This window comes from Apodemus sylvaticus, chromosome 11 (assembly GCF_947179515.1).
Source record: "Apodemus sylvaticus chromosome 11, mApoSyl1.1, whole genome shotgun sequence".
Classification (NCBI taxonomy): domain Eukaryota; kingdom Metazoa; phylum Chordata; class Mammalia; order Rodentia; family Muridae; genus Apodemus; species Apodemus sylvaticus.
The window spans coordinates 33813530-33837549 of record NC_067482.1 but is presented as its reverse complement, the minus strand read 5'-3'; positions in this window follow the sequence as shown (position 1 = coordinate 33837549).

The window sequence follows — 24020 nt, the reverse complement described above, 5'->3', positions numbered from 1 at the left end:
AAACTTTGTTGAAATAACTTGAGGAGGTAAGTTCCCTAACAACTGAAGCACCCAGCGTGGAACTCATCGGCCATGTGCAGTTGGGTGAGTTTGGCTATCTCCAGGACAACTGAACTGTGACAGCATGTTGAGAGCAGTTTTGCTGTAGTTAATGGCTGTGAGTCACCAGGAGCCACGCTTACCTCAGCTTACTCGGCGTGTTCCAAGACCCGGGTGATTATCAGCAACTGCAGATAACACCCTAGACATACCGGCCTCTTTCTCAACAGCCATATATACTGATGATAACACTTAATTTATAAAAGAGCATTATAATGTGTTAAAAATGGTAAAATCAGAACAATTGTTCCCCCTCTGCAGCATGAAAGCTATGTGAATATAGGGTCTTCTGTTGAGAGAGTCAAGGCAAACATTAATAATTGGAGACCTCAGTTGACCGTGGGTAAGTTAAAAGTGGAAGAAAATGAAGCTGGGGGATAAAGGCACGGTGGCCATTGATGGCTTAGAGGTTAGGAGCACTTGCTGTTCTTGCGGAGGATCTAAGTGGGGCTCCCAGAACCCACGTAGCAGCTGTAAGCATCTGTGACTCCAGCTCTATGGGATCCAACGCTCTCTTCTGGCCTACATAGAAATGAGAAAAGCATTCATACACTAAATAAATAAGTCAGTAAGTAAATAAATAATTTAAAATAATATTTAAGACATGCATGTTGTTGAAATTATTATAGTTTTTAAAGCACTGATTGAAATCTGTATATTAGAAGTAATTTGGACGGAGAAGGTTGCTCAGTCAATAAAACGTCTGTCATGCAAGCATGCGGACCAAACTTTGGATCACCAAAACAACATAAAAAGCCAGGTATGATAGTTCATGTCTATAGCGCAGAGCTGTGTGGGTTCAAATGGGATCTCTAAAGCTCAGCCAACTCAGCACAACTGATGAGTTTGGGGTTCCACAAAAGAGCAATCATGGAATGACGTCTGATACAGACCTCTAGCCTCCACATATCCACATATGGACATGCGTGGGTACTTGCATGTGCACACACACACACTAACAAATGCATGTGCCACTCAGCAGAGCTCTCGCTCTCCTACACACGGTGGATGCTTTCAGGTTCCTCCTGTATATATATTTTCAGACAAAGCCTTGCTATATATCCCAGGTTAGCCTCAGACTCAGTATGTAGCCCTGGCTGGTCTCATTTCTCATCCTCCTGCCTCCACCTCCTGACTGCTGGGATGACAGACGTGTGCTATCATGACCAACTTCTGTCTTCCTTCCCCCACTTTTTTTATATGTGGCTACTCAGAACATTAAGATTATATTTGTGGCTTAACTTGTGTCTCTATTAGACAGTAATGGCCTAGATCAGTAAGATCAGCCTTGGATTATGAATCATCTACCTGGATGTCCTAGGCATCTTCCAGAAAGGAGCACTAGCAGGTTCCAGAGAAAACTGAAGTGTGTTTTTGGTGAGGAGGGCCTTCGCATGAGAAGAAGTCGAGGAAATACACAAAGCCAGGTTATCTGCCCTCAAACCAGGTTGCCCAGATCCGAGGATGGCATTGCTCTGATGCTCTGGCATAGCAGCTCCAAAGACTCTGTCCCTACCTGAATGCTACAGCAAGGTAAAATCTTGAGTTATAGGCTAGGGTAAAATGAGAAGGGTGTCTTACATCCAGCAATGACCAATAGGACTAAGGGACTATCTCAGTTTGCTTTCTGTTGCTGTGGTAAATACCATGGCCAAGAGCAACTTGGGAAGAAAAGGATTTCTACATCTTACGTGTCTCCCTCCATCACTGATGGAACCAGAGCAGGAACCTAAGCTAGAAACCTGGAGGCAGGAACTGAAGCAGAGACCACTGTGAAACACTACTTACTGGATTGCTTTCAAACCTACATTCAACTACCATTCTTGTAAAGCCAAGGCCCATGTGCTAAGGATGGTACCATCCACAGTGGGCTGGACCTTCCTACACCAATCAGCAATCAAGACATTGTCCCACAGACATGCGCACAGACAGGCCTTTCTGATGGAGGCAATTCTTCAGCTGACACTCCCTCTCCTCGAATGTGTCAATTTGACAAACTCAGCTATCACATGGAGCATGGACCTGAGGGACAGACGTCTTTGAACATCTTAAGTAACAATCTCCTTGTGGCTCAGGATTTCATGGTCACTTGACCCTGTTTCTCTAGGTTGGTCCAGTGCTATATAGCAGATGCTCCAGTGTAGAAGGCCTGTTCACCTAGTGCAGGCAGGGAGGTAGCCAGAGGATCAATACTCCCTTCTAGATTCTACCCCAATAGCCTGAGTTTCTTCCTACTAGATCTCACTAGATCCTACTAGATCTCTTTTAAAAGCTCCAAGACCTCCCAGGAGAGCCACTTGCCTCAGATTAAGCCTGTATCCTCAGGGGCTTTTAAGTCAACTCTATATTTACAGAGTGTTCCCTGCTAACTGTGGTGAGATTTGCTGTATAGACTGTAACATCCTTTAGCTATGATCACACTGGAGAGTCTTGAGGCTAACCCCATAGATATTCCCTGACAAGGCAGCTTCTAAAGCCAAGGGCAATTTGTGATAGAAGCTACAGCTGTGTCCCATTGGAAGCCTGAAGTCAAACAGCTGAACCATTGGACTGAACTCGGGTTCTCCGATGGAGGAGTTAGAAGAAGGACTGAAGGAGCTGAAGGGGTTTGCAACCTCATAGGAAGAACAACAGTATCAACCAACCAGACCCCTCCACCCCTGCCACCGAGCTCCCAGGGACTAAACCATCAACCAAGGAGTACACTTGGCTCCAGCTGCATATGTAGCAGATGATGGCCTTGTCAGGCACCAATGGGAGGAGAGGTCCTTGGTCCTATGAAGGCTTGATAGATGCCCCAGTGTAAGGGAATTGAGGGCGGGGAGGTGGGAGTGGGATGGGTGCAGAAACACCCTCATAGAAGCAGGGGGAGGGAGGATGGGATAGGGGGTTTCTAGGAGGGGGGAACTGGGAAAGGGGATAACAATTGAAATGTTTTTTAAAAAAAGAAAATATCCAATAAAAAAGCAAAACAAAAAAACCAAACCAACCAAACAAACAAAACAACTCAGGTAGGTAGGTGGCACCTACTGCTGGGAAATAAATAACTACATTTGGGCCAGACAATGGCAGGCACTGTCTCAACACCAGATCAGTTTTGTGGAAGTCCTCAATAGGTAGGTGATTCCCCATGTGACGCGCGGCAAGAAAAACTATGTAAAATCAAAACGCTAGAGGGCCTGTTCTTGGATTCTCGCACCTTTCCAAAGCCAACAAGGCAGACCATGCTCTGCTCCAATTCTGTCTCCTACAGGGAGTTGAGGAGAGGATGCAATTGGGGATCCGACACAACTAGAGAAGGTGGAGTGGGTCACTAGGGAGTAGGTAAGGTTTCTGTGGATAAATGGAAGAAGCTCTTTTCCTACAAAAAGAAAGCCCACACGTTCGGGGGGTGGGGTTCAGACCTCACAGTGATGGCTGGGTCACCTGCTTCCTCAGAGCTGGTGGATTGATAACTAGACCCTGGGCAAAGTAGCACTAGGCAGAGGTTACCAAGATATAAGTGGCTGTCGCAGTTCTCCACTGCCCCAGGCCCTGCATGAGATGGGGGAGGGGCAATGGGAGGGGACACTCTGTGTCTGGAGGTGGTCACCTCACCACCTCAGAGATTGTTCCACAAGCGCCATGCCTGGCACAAAAGGATTGAGCCCTCGTGAGAAGGGCCAGAAGAGGGGAGCTTTGTGGGGCCACACCCCTTAGATTGGACAGCCTGGTAACCAGGTCCTCCCTCTGTATTCCTGTTCCTGCAGGAAGCTGGAGCTGGGGCCATACTCCAAACCAGCAGAATGGCCCCTGTGAAATGCACGTTTGTACATATGGCTCTCTTCCACTAAATTTCCTAAATGGTTCTACACCAGCTGAGGAGAGTCTACCTCGATTGAAATTAATGAGCCTTTCTTTGCCTCTGCACCTCACCCTCCCTACTACGTCCTTCCAGTCTCTTGTCTCCAGTGGCATTGGTTAAATTACCCTGATTTCCCCAAGGCTCAAGCATGTCTCTTTGATCCCTTAGCCTTTGATCCCTTAGCAGTTCTTTCTTCCTGTAGCCGGGTTTCTCAGACCACCTCCTACAGTGTCCCAAACCCCCACCTTTTAACCTGCCACAGCCTTCTAGAACAGTGCTTCTCAACCTGGGGGTCGCGACCCCTTGGCATGCCTAAGACCATCAGAAAACTGTATGCTTACATTATACTTTGTAAGAGTAGCAAAATTGAAGTTATGACGTAGCAACAAAAATGATCTTACAGTTGGAGGTCACTTCGTGAGGAACCGTATTAAAGGGTCGGAGCATTAGGAAGGCTGAGGCCCGCTGCTCTAGTGCATGGCATTATCTAGTTTCCTTTATTTCACCCTTACCCCAACTACCCAGCCCACCTGTGTGCAGATGGAAGCTGAACTTGGGAAACACTCATGTCAGAGGGACCAGGGCTCCCAGCATGCGCAGTTGGCATTTACCAACTGCGCAGGTCAGCAAGTTTCTCCGCCTCTCTGCTGCTCAGTTCCGGTCTGTAAAGGAAGAGGATTGTAGTGAAGACCAATCCTGCACTGTGTGTTAAGTATCTTGCACATTTCCAGGCACTTAGGAACTAGTTGTCACAAATAACTACCTCAAATCTCCTCTTGGCCTAGATTCCTCTCAAGACACTAGATGGTTCTTATTGTACCAAGCAGATTCAGAAGGAGACAGAAACCATAGTTTTCCCAGCCTCAGAGAAGTCCTTGTCACTTGTTACTCAGGGAAGGGGGGTTATCTGGCCTCTCCGATGCCTCTGTTTCTTTACCTGAACCTTGTGTAATTACGGTACTCGTGGAAACATTTTGAACAGGCATACCACACTGAAGTGATGTGGTCATTCCCTCATTGTTGAAAGATGTGATTCTAAATGTGTGTGAAGCTGGGCTGGCAAGATGGCTCAGCAGGTAAGGACACCCATTCCGCAAGTCTGGCGAGCTGTGTTCCTCCCCAGGAAAGAACCAACTCCTGAAATTTGCCTTCTGACCCCCACATGCACCCCATGGCACGCGCATGCATGCACACACACATAATATTAAGTAAATAAAATATAAATATGTGAAACTAACTGAAGGCTGGAAGAACATTAATAATTTGTCACAGTTAATCCTCATTTTTAGCCAAGATCCTTAACATTCCCTTCTGTATTCTTTCACCAGAAAGGGTAGACTGTCAAATAAGTTATTAGACATCTCACCACTCTCTCCTCCCCCTGAATATGTGTGTGTGTGTGTGTGTGTGTGTGTGTGTGTATGTATGTATGTATACATATATATATGTGTGTGTCTCGTGTGCTGGTAATTCTGGGGAATTTATATTTTGTACAACATAGCCTTAAAGGATCGGACTTAGGGGTTTTTGTCACATTTATACTGTCAAAATTTTAGGTGCTTAGACCACTAGAGCTAGAAAATATCTAGAGTTCCAGAGAAAAGAAGACTGAGCATGTAGATGTACTTTCTCAAAAAATAAAATGATAAAAATGATTATCATAAAGCATACAAGGTAAGAATTGGAGAAAGAACATTGCAAAATGTAATAAATTAAAAATAGTGAACAAGCAATACTTGACTCCTATATGAAATTTTTCTTTTCTTTTTGTTGTTGTTGATAATAGTTTTATGTATGGACTGCAACATGACATTTCTACACAAGCATATATTTGTGGAACGATCAGGTTAGGAAATTAACATGGCTATTTATAATTTTTTGTAGTGAGGACATTTACATCATTTCTTTTAGAATATACAATATATTGTACTATCATCATCACACTGTGCAGAGGTCATCAGAATGTCTTCTCCCTACCCCTGCCCCACTGAAAGTTTCTATTCTTTTCGGTCAGTGGCTGACTTAAATCTCAATCCTAAAATTGCAAGGAGACAGCTAAGAAGAAGCATCCTGGTTTTCTACTGAGGATCCTGGAAGTCTCTGGAATGGGCCACACTAGATACTTCTGAAAGAAGCAAAACTAGGTCAACTGAAGGATTAGGCAATGTGGTGGCTTGAATATACTTGGCCCAGGGAGTGGCGTGATTAGGGGGTGTGGCCTTGTTGGAGGAAGTGTGTCATTGTGGGGGTGGGCTTTGAGAGCCCTCCTCCTAGCTACCTGGAACTCAGTCTTCTCCTAGTGGACTTCAGAGGAAGATGTAGAACTCAGCTTCTGTGCCATGCCTGCCTGGATGCTGCCATGCACCCACCTTGATGATAATGCACTGAACCTTTGACCCTGCAAGCCAGCCCCAATTAAATGTTGTCCTTTTATGTTAGGCACAGTAGCGGGGCTACTATGCTGTAGCTGGGCTACTATGCTGTAGCCAGAATCATGAACACAACATTACCTACTGCATGTTGACAAAAATCCCTAATCCCTTTCCTTGATGAGATATTTTCTAAGCATGCACGTGGGGTTGTTTCCTTCAAGTAGATAATTAGAAGATCTGTCCCTAGGTAACAAGAACAGTCTAAACTGGAATATGTGACAATGTCCACAGACTGTCCCTGGAAATCACACTCCACTGAGTCCCATTATCAGCAAGGCCATGGTTTCCAGATAGCTCAGAACTCTTAAATATGAAGTAATGGCTAAGCATCATCAGACTCCTAGGGGAAAAAATATAAAGAGAGACTAACAGAGAGGACCAGGCCAGAGAGCAACTCCAAAAAACAGAGTTCACTGTATGTCTTAGGTAAAGGCAATTAATGTACTTGTGTAGAAAATGGTGTTTTATTCATAAAATATAGCATCCCTCCCCTCTGTGTGTGTGTATGTGTGTGTATTTGTGAGTGCACATGTGTGCAGGGACATGTGGATGTCAGAGGTTGATTGTTGGATGTTTTCCTTAATGTCTCTCCACCTCATTCTTTTTAATAATTTTTGTTTGTTGAGATATCATTTCCCCCTTCTCTCAGTCTAAACCCTTTCATGTACATACATAAAATCTCAGTTTCAAATTAATGGCCTCCTTTTTATTAATTGTTACATATGTCTGTGTGTGTGTGTTTGTGTGTCTATAAATGTCTGTATATGCCTGTATGTGTCTATATGTGTCTGTATGTGTCTGTGTGTATATGTGGGTCTGCATATGTCTCTGTATCTGTGTCTATACGTGTCTATGTATGTATGTGTCTGTATGTGTCTATGTATGTATCTGCATGTATATGAGTCTGTATATGTGTGTATCTGTGTGCATATATGTATCTGCATGTATCTCTGTGTGTATCTGTATTGTGTGTCTATATGTGAATGTGTCTGTCTTCCTGTGAGTGTCTGTCTGTCAGTGTGTGCAGGTGTGTGTGTGTCTGTATGTGTATTTGTATGTGTGTGCCTGTCTTTCTGTAGTGTCTTTCTGTGTGTGTCTGTGTGTGCATGTGTGTATATCTGTGTGTGTCTATATGCATATCTGTATTTTGTGTCTGTATGCAAGTGTGTCTTTCTGTGAGTGTCTGTATGTGTGTATGTGTGCATGTGTGCATGTGTGTGTATCTGTGTGTGTCTGTGTATACACCTGAGCATGCTTACTCCTGATCGTGCCTTGGTATACCTTGGAGGTCAGAGGACAACTTTTAGGAATTGGTTCTCTCCTTTCCATTGTGAATCTGGAGGCTGGAATTCACGTAACCAATCTTGTCAGCACATGCTTTTTAGTGTCTGAGACATCTTTCTAGAGTCAAAGATGCCTGTAAAAAAAATTTCAGGAAACCAAACTTCTTAGCAAGTATGCATATAATCGTAAAAAGTAAAAACTCCACGGAATCTTCTGTCCAAACGAAAAGCGCCAGCTGACCACAGGCTAACCCCTCTGTAAGCCAGAGTTAAAATAAACCTTCCTCTTTTAAGATGATGTCCCTGTATATTTCAACACAGAGAGGAACAGAAGATTAACAAAGATGAAAAATCCAAGTTAATATACATAAAAGTTCACATAATTACCCCCAGACATTTTGCTCAATTCCAGTTTTGATTGAACAACTCTGCTTCTGAGTAAATGCATCACAAAGTCATGACATTGTCTACATTTAAAGAAAACAGAAGCTAGCAAGTGTTGGTGAGAAGGGGTGGAAACTAAAAGTCTTCTGCACTGGAGAGAGAAGTGTAAATACCATATTGTGTAATAATTTATTCTCTGAGTATCTCTTCAAAAGCAAAGACATAAGTGGGTATTTGCACAAACACGTCCAGTGAAGCTTTGTTCACAATAGTCAAAAGCTAGAAATAACTTCCTAGCCTACTGACAGAATGTCAAACACTGTGTGGAGTATAATGGAATGCTATTCAGGGGGGATTGCAGATCCATGCTACAGCGCGGGCAAGCCTTTAATACACTGTGCTAAATAAAACAACCCAGTCATAAAGAACAAATGCTGCACAATTTCACTCTATGAGATATTCCACATAGTTAAATACATAGAACCCCAAAGAATGCTAACAGCTGGGGTCCGGGGCAGGGCAGCTGGCCAGTGGATATGGAGTTTCCTTTTGAGAGGATGGAAAGGTGAAATGAATAATGGTTACAGTCACATAATGAACAGTGCTCCTTAAACAATGAATCTTGTGTATGTTTTCCCATAAGAAAAACTAACAAGTGAAATATGCAATTTACAAGAAGCAAGCAAAGTTAAATAGCAAGGCTGGCCTTGAACTCATAGAGATCACCTGCCTCTTTTCTGCCAAATAATGGAATGGCAGGTCTCCAACAGCACACCTGGCAAGGACTACTGCTTTCCAAAGAAGTTTTGTAAGTGATCTTTTAAAACTACATACACAGAATTCCATATTACTACAAACAAGTAACATGAATAATAAGTTAGGGATTATTTAGGCAGCCAATCTTATCACAGAGAAGAGAAGGTTAACTTAAAAGAGTGAGGTCAGAGGTCAGCATCCTTCGCCTTGGCTCTCATAATAGCCTCTTCTTGCATGTCCTAAAATAAACATTGCTGCAAGTTCTGCTTGGAGCCTTCTTAAATTACTTTTCTTCATGTTTTATTAAATGCCGAAGAACACTGCTGATTTTCCCATTTTGCTTAGGGTGGCTAGTTAACGACACCCCAACCACACTTTTGAACTAACGTAGTTTTCCTGGTTGTCTCCACTATCTTCATAATCAAATCAAAACTGAAGTTTCAGGTCCTACATTTGGGGTTGCTTCCCCACTGATTGGAGAGACTTTGTGTTTAAAGGATTAGATATACCTTTTCTAAAGTGGAGTCGATTAAATTAACGAGTCCCGTGGCCACCTGTCATCTGGCTGTAGGGAGCCTCTCCATTTCAACTCAACTCAGCCACCAGTTAAATATTAATCTTAATGTTAATATTTTCCAGTAGAAATATGATATCATTTATAGAGAGCTGTTAGACTGAGCAATAATATATAATTTACCATGCTTCAGTCTTTAGAATAAAATCTTCACAGTCACAGTGCTTCCAACAATACCCCATTAGTTAGCAGCTGAACGTATATTAATGGGAGGCCATAAAATAATTTTAAAAGAACCATCAGGGCCGATCATCAGCATATCCTCCAACACTGACGAAGTGCTTTTTCCCAGAACAGTGCTCAGTCAGTCATCCATCTTAGAACACTAAATAAAATCCCCTATGCTTTTAAGGCACCACTGATTATTACAGCAGTGTTGAGCACTGTGCGCGGCTCCTCATCTGATGTCACTGTCTCAGCCAGACCATGCATTTCCCAAGGACCACTTACGTGAGAAGCATTTGTAAAAAGGAATGAATCAGAATGTGGTCTTGGAATGCTAAAGCTGAAACCAGATTTTATTTTCTCTTGTCATCCAAGGTTGGTCGGTGTCGAGTCTGATACTAGGCATTGGTGGGCTCCTCTTCCATATTCTCAGTGCTAATTTCAAATTAGAGGAATAGGGGGGATTCCAATTCGGTGGGAGGCAAGCAAGCAGGCAAGTAGAGCAAGTAGCTGGCATGCAAACTGCACAGCCCCAGCTCTGCCTGGCAGAGACGAGGATGATGTAGGTGGGCCAGAGTCTTGGGCTAAGCAAGCTTATGAGTTGTGTTGTGCCAGGAAGCATTTGTGAACCCTATAGACCACCAAAGAGCCGTCTCCAATGTAATCATATTAGGGTCTCTTTACTACAAACTAGAGTTTGGGCTTACTCAACGGTGACCCACAGGACAGTTTGGTGAAGGAGCCCCGAACTCTCATCGGGACAAGGTTTTATAGAAAATGGACGCAACTGAGGGGTGTCCATCCTGGTGAGCACCTACCTGAACGACTACTGTAAGCCGACAGGAGGGCACTCCGAAGCAAGACCGTATTCAATCACAAATGGTCTGAAAGTACATCTGAGACGATCAGACTCATCTTTGATTAACTGTTTCGAGGAAGTAGCTAGGGAGTGACTCTGGCCAAGGCCAAGCCATGGGTAGCCTTCCTGGTTCTCGAGTGACACTTGGGTTCAAGTTCTCAGGCCTTTTTAAAGACAGAGACCAGTCCCAAGATGGAGTAGGTTTGGCCTCTTAGCTGCACAAATCTGGGCAAATGCTGAAAGTTGGGGGTGGCACAGTCAGGTGAAGTTCCAGGCAGTCACCAGACTGGGCAACACAAGGGCTGTGAGACCCTGGCTAGGCCTGGAGACTGAACAGCTTTGGCTCTCACATGTCTGAAGTAAGGAAATAAAGATTCAGCGAGATGAAGAGATGGATCCAAGACATCAGCTAAGAAAAGACCTAGAACAGAGACAGGCACAGGGCTGTTTTCCCCAACTTCTGCTTCATAGCTAAAAAAGACCACTATGTCTGGTATACTCTAAATTTCTGTTCTGCACAGGTTTATATGGAATCATTAAAGTCATTAAAAGGTCCGTTTCTCCCCTCACTTTCTTTTATACTGCTGATTAAGTTTTCATGATGGAAAATTTCAAAATACACCAAAGTAATGAAGAGAAGTATAACACACCCCAACCAAGTTTAACAGTTGTCAACACTAATCAACGGTTGCTAGTTTTATTTCAGTTCACTTCCTACATACAGTCTTCCTCCCCTCTCCAAAGTTTCAGGGCAAATAATTTCAGATCAGATATATAAATAAGTCCAATCAAACTGACTCCAGGTTGTACTTGATAACATCAACACTTGGTGATACTGTCAGGAATTCCAGGCCAAAGGAAAAAAACAGAACCAAATCTTCACCTGCAGTCAATATCAAACTCTGGCTTCGGACTCTGCTTCTAACCCATTCTTGGATAGCTGGTGTGGCATACTGGCTCTAGGATGGTACAAACCTGGGTTTTGCACCTGCACTATGATCTTTACTCCCCTTGCCAATCAGGGTCTCCCTGGAGCCTTGGGGGACTAGGAGAGGAAGGCGAGACCTGGCTGAAGTTGGTGGGTTTCTTTCCCGGAGGCTTTCCTGCCCCAGTCTCATCCCAGTAAGGGCAGTACCTTCCCATAGCATCACTAAGACCTGTTTATAGCTTTCCCAGAGATTGCAAAATTGGAAATTTCTTCAGCCATAGCTTCCTCAGGATGAGCTCACCTGCACATGACTGAGTTGAGGGGCCCTTGTCCCAGCCCCAGGCTTTTTGGGGGGGAGGGTAAGAGGGATCAGAAGCAGCTAACCCAAACATCTGTGCTCCTCACTGATTTAATCCCTTAACCTTTAGCGCACCCCTACTCCCACCCAGGCAGGGCGGTTCTCGTTCCCCTCAGTGGCTTCATTCATGAAGCAAGAGTATTTTTGTCTTTTTAATGAAAGGCCCTTTGTGCCCAGTCAAACTTTTTTCTAGATAACCTTTATGTGTTTCTGTCTTTTGACAGACCTCTCTGATGAACACTGAATTTTTAGGTTCAGTACCAGCACTTTGGATTACATCAGAGTTTAATAATTAATTAGTAGCTCAAGAGATATTGCCAAGGTTGGGGACCCGTCTGTATGGAGTCATTAAAGGCATTAAAAGGTCTATACAAACAAAGAGGGTCCACTTCCTGTGTGCCACTCTTGGGGAAACAGTGCTAAGTTCCTGGCACCTGCAGATTTCTCAACTTCAGTTCAATCTTTATGACATCAATACCAGAGACACATCCAAGTATCTTCTGTCAATAAAGGCCATGCCATAATACATCTCTAACATTATGAAAATGGAGAGGCCTTCAAACACACATATAGTAGAGAGCAAGATTCTGCCTGGTTGGAAATCTCCCAAGACCTTTACCTCCCTCCTAGACTCAATCATGCTTGGTGTCTTAGTTTCATTTCCTATGGCATTGATGAGATAGCCTGACTGAAGTCACTTACAGGAGGAAGGGTTTATCTGCTTACAGTGCCAGTTTATAGTCCGCCATGATGTGGGATCAGAGGTGGTAAGAACTTGAAGCAACTGGTCACATCCCATCCAGTCAAGAGCAAAGAGAACTGATGCCTGTGCACCAGTGCACATCTCTTCCTTTAGCCCAGGACAGAGTCCATCACATAAGGCAGCCCACATTCAGGGAAGATCTTCCCTCCTCCTTTAACCCAAGTGAGAACATCGCCAACAGGCTAACCTACGCTAGGTAATTCCTCATTGAGACTCCTTTCCAGGAGACTCTAACATTGTGTTAAGTGGACAGCCAACGTGAACCCTCACGAGCCGTCTGCTTGAGAACAGCACTCGTAGAAGCCAAGGAGACCAGGAAGTTCACAGCTGCCTGGAGGGGAGGGGAGCTACAAAATCAGAGTGAGGTGTGCGTACGAGTGAGAGGGGCTTGGGAACTCTTGTGCGAGGTTGTGATTGTGAATACAGGTCACTAGTGAGGCTGGACCTACGGCGAGTGCACGCAGTCTAATTTCAAGCTAAACTGTAGTGACTAGGAAAAACACTTGACATTTCCTCAGGACTGCCTTTTTAAATACAATATTCTAACAGAAGGCTTCATGTTCAGTAAAGCCCCCAGACCAGAAGTCAGCTCCCGTGAAGAAGATGGTTCTTTGAAGGAGTTAGCCCTGCAGGGTTGTTGAAGCTCCAGATGTCAAAGTGTTAGATTATAGAAAATTAAATAAATGGTCAATAATATTTCTTTAAAACGGGGCAAGCATCCAGCTTTGAATTCCTAATATCTGTCACAGCGATGTGTACGTAATAAGTAGTGGAATCCCAGTGTCTGCGGGATGCTCAGAAGGTTGTAGCCCCTTCTGGGCACATACCTAAGAGAGAAGAATAAGTCTCGGCTTCCTTCAGTAACCTGCAGATGGTCACTTTCTCAGGGAGGTCTGATCTACTTCCTCAAATGTATGCGGACATCTCAATGCATGGCCTGAACCCCCTTTAACGAAGGCAGGCTGACAGCAGACAGCCAACAGAGATTGCTTTTTCTAGATGATTAGAAAAACTTGTAATCTTTCAAAAGAAATTTAAAGTGCCAAATGAATAAAAAGGAAGGAAAAGGATATACCTGCTCCCAAGGGGTTGTGGGTTTTATTATAGGTAAAAGGAAGAAAACAGAAAGATGCAGAGACATCTGGGAGAGTCCAGAATGGACGTGGGGGTGGGGAAGAGGGGACCCAGGAGCACTGGCCAAGAGGGCAAAAAGGTCTGTGTAACCAAAATGGCTGAGTTATACAGGAATCAGAAGGGCTAGAGGAAGGGAAAGTAGGGGGCAGGGTGTGGCAGCCAGGAGAGGCCTGTAGCAGGTAGGACTGAGGGATGCTGGGAGAACATGGAGACCAGCATTGGCTTTGATATAGGCACCTCAGTTAGTCACTGGGTCCTGGGTTTGAGACCTAACAGGTATTAGAAAGATTGTAAGAACCAGAGGACTAGAATGTCTGCTGTGAATAAATTCATCTAAGAGAGAAGAAGCAGAAGCTTATTAGGTACACTGAGGCACAGCCACAGAGAGCAAAACAGCAAAGAGAAGCTGTTTGCAATGTCATGCTCAGGATGACTTTTAAGGGAGCCACTCAACAGGGGCAATGGGCAGTGTGTCTATTGGTCTGTCTGTCTGTCTATCTATCATCTATCTATATCTTTCTTCCTATCTCTCTCTCCCTATCTCTCTATCTCCCTCTATCTCTATTTCTTTCTCTCTCAGTATAAACAATGAGAACACCAGTTGACATCCTGAAACAGATAGGAGAAATCTGAGAGAGAGAAAATTAGTCTTCCCTAACTAGCTATCAATACCATCCCTAAATATACATATATGAGCAACATTAAATAAATACAATAGGCTATATGTATAAATTATTCATATATATTATATATAATATAATATATCCATATATATATATGTATATATATATAATTTTTAAGAGGCCATGGATTTTAGAGGGAGTTTGGGAGGAGTTGATGAGGATTGGGGGGGGGCATGGTATAAACACGGTACACATCTATGAACTTTAAAAATAAATTCAATATGTAAAACCTGAAAATTTCCTTCTGAAGCATAAATCTATTTTATTTTATATTTGGCATTCTTACAGTTTCAAGACAATACATTCATAGTTAAGAAGGCGGAAGACAGCACAGTTCACAGGACGGAGTGGTGGCTTCCGACATGGCTGTACCCAGTGATGCCCACAGGAGCCTCTCCATCTTCATCTGTCTCTCGTCTACTTTTCTCTCTGTGCATGAGCTCATCTTCTCTTTATTTTACACTGAAAATAGCCTCTCGGTCGTCAGGGACAGTGGCCGCAGGCGGTTCCTGCTTACTGTATGCTTTAAGCTCCTGATACAGTAGGAAGAAAGATGAGAAAGGCTGACTTTACTTTTCTTTAGAATATGTTTTTTCTTCCATATTTTCTTTTTTTAAAATTGAATATCATCTTCGTTTACATTGCCATGGTAAAACCTTTCCCAATTTCCCCCCTCCCCAAAGACCCCCAACCTCCTCCCTCCTCCTTCCCCCTGCCTCCACGTATACGCCCCTCCACCCGACACAGTCCCACCCCCCCACCCCCACCCCCACCCCGGTTTCCTTTTGTTGGGGCCTCTGTTGAGCCTTTACCTGACCAAGGACCATTCCTCCCACTGGTAGGCATGGGAGGTAGAAAATCAACCAAAATGAAAGAGGAAAAGAAATCAAAGGTAAAAACCTATTACTTGACAATCTAAGTTAATAACAACAACAACAACAACAACAATAATAATAATAATAATAATTTAAAGTTCCTAAGGTATAAAGCCCCCCACCCCAAAAAAAGACCAAGGTTGAATAATGAGCTGGAGAGCCTTCAAAATGGCGCAACTACATAGAAAAGAGGGTGTGGCCAAATAGGAAGCAGATGCTGCTGTTGGTAAGGAAATTTGCCACAGGACACAAAGAGTGGTCTTCCTATAAAGAAAGGCAGCTTGCTATCCTGGGAGGGCATAGGCAGGAAGGGCTTCACGGAGTCTATAGAAGCAGCGATCGTTGCCAGAGATTCCAGCCCGTCGAAGTCTATGGGGAAGAATACTGATGGAGTGAGTCACATGATATGACATCCACCCAACTCTAAGGAACTCACAGTGACAGCTGTCATCAGACAGAGCCATCTGGCAGGCACGAAGAGCCGTACAGAGGTTAGCTGATTTCATCTTCCTGACCCTAGAGCCTACAGAGGCTGCACGGGGAGCTCCCACCAGATAGCCGCAAGGCCCTCACTGCCATGGAACAACAGAGGGGCAGAACCAGGGGGGCAGCTACCTCTCCATGCTGTTCCCTTATGGAACACTCAATCAAGTCCTGCCAAGCATCCTCTCAAATTCTCTGCCTGTTTAAAAATATGTACTAATTTAAAGTAATATATATGTAAAGTGAATATATGTGAATACATCCTCTATATATCTACAAATGAATAAATGAATAAATCTAGAAATACAGGGGTGGCTTACCATTCTGCTTGCAGCCATTTCTGTCCAGGTGGGGTCAGACAGAGGTCACCTCCCCTGGTGGCCTAGTGGGTCAGTTATGACTGCTGCAAAAAGGGATCCTGCCACAATGAGTGAAAATTCCAACCTCCACCGAACTAAAGCATTACCATATCAGTTTAAACAGCCCTTTTCTAGCTGAACAAGCAGACGGCCTCACTTGGTGACCTGGCTGGAAAATACTTTCCCTGTACTGTTTCCTCCAGTCCCCCAGTAAGACCTCTCTCAGGGCTGGAGAGATGGCTCAGTGGTTAAAAACATTGGCTGCTCTTCTAGAGGACCTGAGTTCTATTCCCAGCATCTATAGGGCATCTATTACATTCAACTCCAGGTCTAGGAAATTCTACACCTTTCTTCTGGCCTCTGTGGTCATCTTCACTTATGAACACACAGACACACACGCAGAAACACACACACACACAGACACACACACACACACAGAGAGACACACAAACACACACAGAGAAACACACACACACACACACACAAACTTAAAAAAATAAATCTTAAAAAGATTCTCAAGTGGTCTGCCCCCCACCTGTGCCTTTAATCCGTGGGTTGAGCCACCAATGTGAAGAAAGTGCTACAGCACCAGTAGCCCTTTGCTTCACCACAAGTGAAGAGAGGGCAGAGAGCAGCTGGCACTGGTGACAGCAGGACGCCCATACCTGGACGCAGATACTGCAGCACCAGTTGCTGTCACGGGCTGAGGAATCCCAGCCTCCTAGGTCCACACGGGAGCGTGAATTATTGTAGGGCCACGGGTCCCAACATTCCAGGCCGCTACGACAGCTGAATTACCTGCTGCCTAGGGCTGATGCTTCTGGGCACTTGGCACTGTGAACCAGCTGCCCCCATTTCCCTGCCTTCTTAAAGGAATTAAGATTAATTATTAAATAAGAATAATAATATAACAAAAACAAGTAGAGTAAAATGTACTCGGTTGGATTTTGGCCAAATTAAGAAGAGAAGGAATTCTCATTCCTTCCCACCCTGCCTGGTACCTGTAGCCATCTTACAATTGAAATAAAGCCCTATGAGACAGAGGTCAGAATGCAAGGAAAGTTAGCTCCAAGACATGCAAACTAGCCCTGTCCTGAGATTATAGGACCCATACTCCTGGCTGCCTTCATGTCACTGTTCTCTGTTACAGAGACACATTATTGTATTATTATTATTATTATTATATTCATTCATTCATTCAACTCTAATCTAAGGAAACTGGGACAAACCTTAAGCCTTAAAGATTTTTCATTTTTGAAAGAGAAAAGAGCCTTGGGAGTTTGGTGGAGTGATACACGTAAGAGCCTTCCCTGAGCCAAGCCTGGCAGCGCTCTGTCCTCCTGGGTCTATTTGTTTGACTGAGTCAGAGTGGGAGCCTGTTGTATCTCTGCATAGGAAAGCATCGTGGTGCTTGACTTTCTGTAAGCTTTTGAGACACATTAACACTGCAGTGGAAGTGGGCATCAGTCTGATATTGGAAGGGAGGGAGGTGTGCTGCGCCTCTCTTCAGGATTCTTACTTTCCCAGCAGGGCTTCAAGCATGAGATCGCAGTTAACACTTACAGGCCTGGTAGCTGAGGGTCCTCACGCCAGGGGACTCCGCCTGCTGCTCCTCTTGCCTGTCTACTGCTCTTGCTCTTCAGTGCCGGCTCTTGAGGAGAGATGCAAAAGCTGCCAAAGGCTAGCCCTGGCCCTGGGTGAACTTCTCCTTGCCTTCTGCCTTGCCGTTGTTTCCTGATGCCGCCATGAAATATCCCTGCAGAAGCAGCTTAGAGGGAGAAAGGGTTTACTCAGCTTACAATTCTTTTTCATTAGGTATATTCTTTATTTACACTTCAAATGTTGTCCCCTTTCCTGGTTCCTCCCACCCCCGAAAATCCTGTAAGCCATCTCCCCTTCCCCAATCAACCCACCCTCCCACCCCCCAACCCCCACCCCTCAATCCCCCCACTCCCACTTCCCTGTCCTGGTATTCCTCTACACTATGGTATCAAGTCTTTCCAGGACCAAGGGCCTCTCCCCCATTTGGTGTCCAACAAGACCATCCTCTGCTGCTGATGTGTCTGGGGCCATGGGTAACTCCATGTGTACTCTTTGGTTGATGGTTTTGTCCCTGGGAGTTCTGGGAGTACTTGGTGACTCATATTGTTGTTCCTCCTATGGTGCTGCAAACCCCTTCAGCTCCTTGGGTCCTTTCTCTATCTCATCCATTGGGGATCCTGTGCTCAATTCAATGGCTGGCTGAGCGCATCCCCCTCTGTATTTGTCATGCACTAGCAGAATCTCCCAGGTGACAGCTATATCTGTCTCCTGTCAGTAAGCAGTTGTGGGCTTCCACAATAGTGTCTGAGTTTTGTAACTGTATATGGGATGGATCCCCAGGAGGGGTCTTTCCTTCAGACTCTGCTCCACACTTTGTCTCTGTCTCTCCTTCTGTGGGTATTTTGTTCCTCCTTCTAAGAAGGACCAGAGTATCCATCCTTTGTTCTTCCTTCTTGGGCATCATTTGATATGTGAATTGTGTCTTGAGTATTCCAAGCTTCTAGGCTAATATCCACTTATCAGTACTATTCAGACATTAAAAACAATTAATGAAATTCTTAGACAAGTGGATGGAACTGGAGAATATCATCCTGAGTGAGGTAACCCAATCTCAAAAGATCACTCATGGTCAGCTTACAATTTGAAGTCATAGTCTACTATTGCAGGGAAAGTCAAGATGGAAACTTGAAGAAGCTAGTAACTAACATCCAGTCAATAGCAGACAGCATCTGAACATGCACACGCCTGCACCCAATTCACTCTCTTCTTTTCTATGCAGTCAGGATTCAAGCCCTCAGAATGGTATGGCCCGCTCTTAGGCTGGATCTGCTAACACCAGTATAGTAAACAATGCAGACCCCCTCAGGCACAGCCACAGAGCCACTTAATCTAGGCAACCCCTCACCGAGACTCTCTTCCCAGATATGGAATGTGTCAAGCTGACAGTTAAAATAACTCTCCACAATTTCTGTCTGAGAGAAAAAAAAAAAAAAAGACCCCTGACTTCTGGTTGCTAATCCATCAAGGGCATTTATTTTCAGACTTCTTAAGCAAATAAATAATTTTGTGCTTGCAAAACAATATCAAAAATTTAAAACTAGATTGGGACGCACCAAGATCTACCAAGGAAAGAGAAAAGAAAACCCATTTTGTAGTCTGTGGAAATGGCAGCATTGAGGCCTCCCCCACAGCACAGCCGTAGCCATTTTGATCCACGCCCGCCAGCTATTTCCTGTCATTGCAGCGATGTGCCTGCCAGTCATTGATGCAGAAAAATAACTTGACTCAGAGCAGGGTCATGCTAACCACACACCCTGCTATGTTCTGTGTGTTAGGAGGTTTGTTCATCTTAAGAAATTTCACAGCTATATGCTTCACATAGGACCCATCAAATAAATGGTCAAGACGAACTGTCACGTCTATAATGGCTTGAGTCCGAGCCGACCGCTGGGCAGCACTTCCAGCCTGTGCGTATGAGCCCATTTCCGGCTTTCACAGTTTTAGCCTTTCTACGCTGGCCCTGAGGAACGTCCAGCATGCCGCGTTCAGCTGTTGCCCTGGTCCATCTGTCTGTCGGTGTGTGTTCATTACCCATCCCTGTCTGACTGAGATCCTGTGGTTTGTGGAGTGACTCCTGGACGCCAAGAGGCAGTAGGAAGGGGGAAGTAACCTGGACTGTCTTCAGATTCTGAGTTCATTGTGGACTCCTCTAGCTGTCTTTTGGAATTGAGCATTCACTCCCACCGTCGACACTAGAGTTAATCTCCAGAGGCTACTTGCTAGGAGAGCTACTGTCTTGAGCAACCTGATGCCCTCTGCACCAGCTGGGCTGTGTCCCCAAAGCCACGTGCTTTGCTTCTTTACCCACAGAGATGGGCTGGCTGGTCCTCACTAGGGCAACGACTTTGGAGACTTTTAACTGCCACTTTTCTCTGTTTTCCCCTTACCCACACTGACAGTTCCACAGCGTTTCAGAAAATAAGTCTTCAGACCAGAATAGTATTCATCTGTGTGGGAATAGTGCTAAGAACCTCTATTAAATATTGCTAACACTAGTGAGTCCGTTTACATATCTCTTTAGTTTTCTGTGGTCTTTTTAATTTTAAATTCCAAATGTCTAGTATCTTATTTCTCTGAATTAATTAACAACAAAATTAAGGTCTTAATTTTTCTCTATTTCTAGTTTTCATCGGTTGTCACTTGCAAGTGCCAACTTCTAAAGTTTCAGATTTTAAATGATTTAACTGAGATGACGTTCTCATAGAGTTTTCTTTCAGAATTATTCAGGATATCAACATGTTTAATAACATTTAATATACATTCATAATCTTTCCCTTGAGTTTGCAGAACAACTGACACTATGCATTTACATAAGAATATTCAACACAATGAGAATTTACTTCTAGACACTGTTGATAGTAACCATTTGTGATGGTTTGAATATGCTTGGACCAGGGAGTGGCACTATTAGGAGGTGTGGCCTTGTTAAAGTAGGTGTGTCACAGTGGGCATGGGCTATAATATTCTAGTCCTAGCTACCTAGAAGTCAGATGAAGATGCAGAACTCTCTGCTCTGCCTGCACCATGCCTGAATAGATGCTGCATGCTCCATGACAATGGACTGAACCTGGAAGCCAGCCCCAATTAAATGTTCTTTATTAGACTTGCCTTGGTCATGGTGTCTGTTCATAACAATAAAACCCTAACTAAGACCCCATTTCTTTTTGAAATGATATGTGAGCAGGGTGTAGCAGCGCACACTTATAATCCCAGCATTCAGAAGACTGAGTCAAAAAGATTACTACAAATTCTCTGCCACCCTGGGCTACATGTCTAGACCCTGGTTTAAAAAGAAAAAGAGGGCAGGCAAGATGGCTTAGCTGGTAAAGAGTTTGCTGCCAGGCCTAATGATCTGAGTTCCACTCCCAAATTCCACCCCCTGGGACCCACATGGAAGACATAAAGAAAAAGTGGGGGGGGGGGAGAAATCCCTTCCCCCCAAAACACCCAAAAATTAATGAAATGTAATAAAAAATAAAAATGTAAAGGAAAATATGGGAAGGCATATTTACTCCATAAATGTGTTTGACTCTCACAGCTAAAGATCATATCTTCATAGCAAAAAAAAATGATATTGATATTTGATTGGTAAGACTGTCTACTCATCTGTTGGAATGTGTCACTACAAAGCCATTTATGCAAAGGCATTATTAAATGTCCATCCAGCTCCAGGCACCAAGATGTAAAGAGCATCTGCTGAGAAACATTGACCTCGTTAAAGAGAAGAAGAACCAGAAAGAGATATTTCTTCCTCTCTGCCATAGCAGCCTAGAGATCAAATGAAAGGCCAGCTTCTATGACTGGATCTGAGGACTGGATAGCACCAGGCTGTGGGCTTGCGCTCACCTTTGGGCCATCTACCTGAGGACCTCTTATCCTGAGAGATTATCGAATCATGAGTCGCACTTTCTGCCACCTGACACTGAGTTGCTCTGAATATGCTAGCTGCCAGTTCACCTTCTGACCTTCCATCCACACCGCGGAGCTACAGCTTGCAAAATCTAGCCCAGGTTCCCCGGCATTTTCTCTAATTCTTAGACCAGAGGTTGTGACACTATGACATAGTCAGTTGAATAACTGGACAATCTAAACATCTCCATCAGATCTCTGATACAGGAAGGAAAATCTGAAGGGTTGACCCAACGTTTGACCAAACAGCCTTTGGCTTGGTTCTGTCTTCCCTTATCTTCTATATTCATGGTCTCTGTGACTTTGGAGATTATGATTATTTCCCATTTGCTCTGATGCCCTGATTAGCTGTGCTGTTTTAACAAAATACCAAACGGTGGGTAATTTTTAGGGAACAGAATGTATTTCTCACAGTTCTGGAAACTAGTCCACAGTCAAGGTGCCCTGAGATTCAGGTGTCTGGTGAAGGAGGAATGCCCCAAAGGGGGGAGGGGCAGGGGTGGTGGAGGACATGTCTTGGGAGAGAAAAACACTGTCTTCAGTAGGCTGCAGGTCAGGGAAAGGCCATGGGAAGCTTCTATTCTAAGAATATGATCTCATTTATAAGGGAGAAGCCCTGAAAGCTATTCTTAAAGGTCCCACCTGTTAGATTCCTAAGGCAGCATCTAGAGCCAGAAGGCAGAAAGAGACTGGTCTGAGCTCAGCAGACAGGGCTGTTCATTTCAAACAATGAAGGACACACACAGCAGAAAAGGGGGTGCCTGCCTTGAAGATTATGTTGGGGGCTTGGGGAGAGAAGTTAAGTACAGCTTCAGGGGGTTACACAGCAGGCAGTCAGCATGCTCTGCTTCCTGAAGTTGTTTGTCCAGGCATATAGATAGATAGATGATAGATAGAGAGATAGATAGATATAGATAGATAGATATAGATATAGATATAGATATAGATATAGATATAGATATAGATATAGATATAGATATAGATATAGATGATATAGATATAGAGGCAGATTATATTTATCTTGTGTGAATTGATGTTTGCCTTCATGTATGACTGAGTACTGCAGGTGTGACTTGTGCCTGTGGATGCCAGAGGGCTTCGGGTCTTCTTGGAACCAAAGTTAGAAATGTGGCAAGCCAACATATAGGTGCTGGGAATGAAGCCCACTGGGGAGATGCTGGGACAGACTGTGTCATGCAGAAGAACAGTCAGTGCTAAACCCAGCCCTCCCCACCTGTGGAGAGGAGACACACCTCCTGGGTTCTACTGATGGGAGACTTTGGCTCCTCCTCCAGCTCTGTGTTCTTCTGCCAGCCTTGCCCCAGACCTCCTCTCACATGCCACTTCCTCAGATCCTGAGGTGGTTTGAATGAGAATGACCCCTGTGGGCACATATATTTGAATGCTTGTTCCTTAGTGGATGAAACTATTTGGGAAGCATTAGGGGATGTGGCCTTATTGGAGAAGGTGGGTCACTGGAGATGGGCTTTGAGGTTTCAAAAGTCCTCGCTAGACTAACACACACTCACTCTGCCTCCTCTCTCTGTCTCTTTCTCTCTCTGTCCCTCTCTTTGTCTTTCTGTCTCCCTGTCTGTTTCTGTCTCTCTCTGTCCCTGTCTCTCTCTTGCTTGTCTCCGTTTCTCTGTCTCTCTCTGTTTCTCTCTGTCTCTGTCTCTGTCTCTCTCTCTCTCTTTCCCACCCCCCTGCCCCCTTCCTGCCTGAGGATCAGGATGTAAGCTCCCAGCTACTGCTCCAATGCCATGCCTGCCTGCTGCCTGCCTGCTGCCTGCCTGCTGCCTGCATGCCTGCTGCCTGCCTGCCTGCTCTCCTGCCTGCCTGCCTGCTCTCCTGCCTGCCTGCCTGCCTGCTGCCTGCCTGCCTGCCTGCTGCATGCCTGCCTGCCTGCCTTCTGTCTGCCTGCCTGCCTGCCTTCCTGCTGCCTGCATGCCTGCTGCCTGCCTGCCTGCCTGCTGCATGCCTGCCTGCCTTCTGTCTGCCTGCCTGCCTGCCTGCCTTCCTGCTGCCTTCATGCCTGCCTGCCTGCCTGCATGCCTGCTGCCTGCCTGCATGCATGCATGCCTGCCTGCCTGCCTGCTGCCTGCATGCCTGCTGCCTGCCTGCTATCTGCTGCCTGCTGCCTGCCTGCTTGCCTGCTGCCTGCCTGCCTGCTTGCCTGCTGCCTGCCTACTGCCTGCCTGCTCTCCTGCCTGCCTGCCTGCTGCCATACTCCCTGCCTTGACAGTCAGGAACTCATCCCCTGAAACTGTAGGTAAGCCCCCAATCAAATACCTTCTTCTATAACCGGCATTGATCATGGTGTCTCTTCACAGCAATAGGGCAGTGATGACCAGGCTTCGTGCAGACACCCTCCCTGTCTCCTCTTTTGGGCCGTGTTCTCACTTTCATGGTTCAAACACTTTCTTGGCGTAGCTCTCCTCTTCTGGATCATAAGCTCCTGGAGAACGGGAAATTCATCCTCCAGAGAAACAAATGTAATGAATGCTTCACTCTAGCAGGTGCCTAAATATAT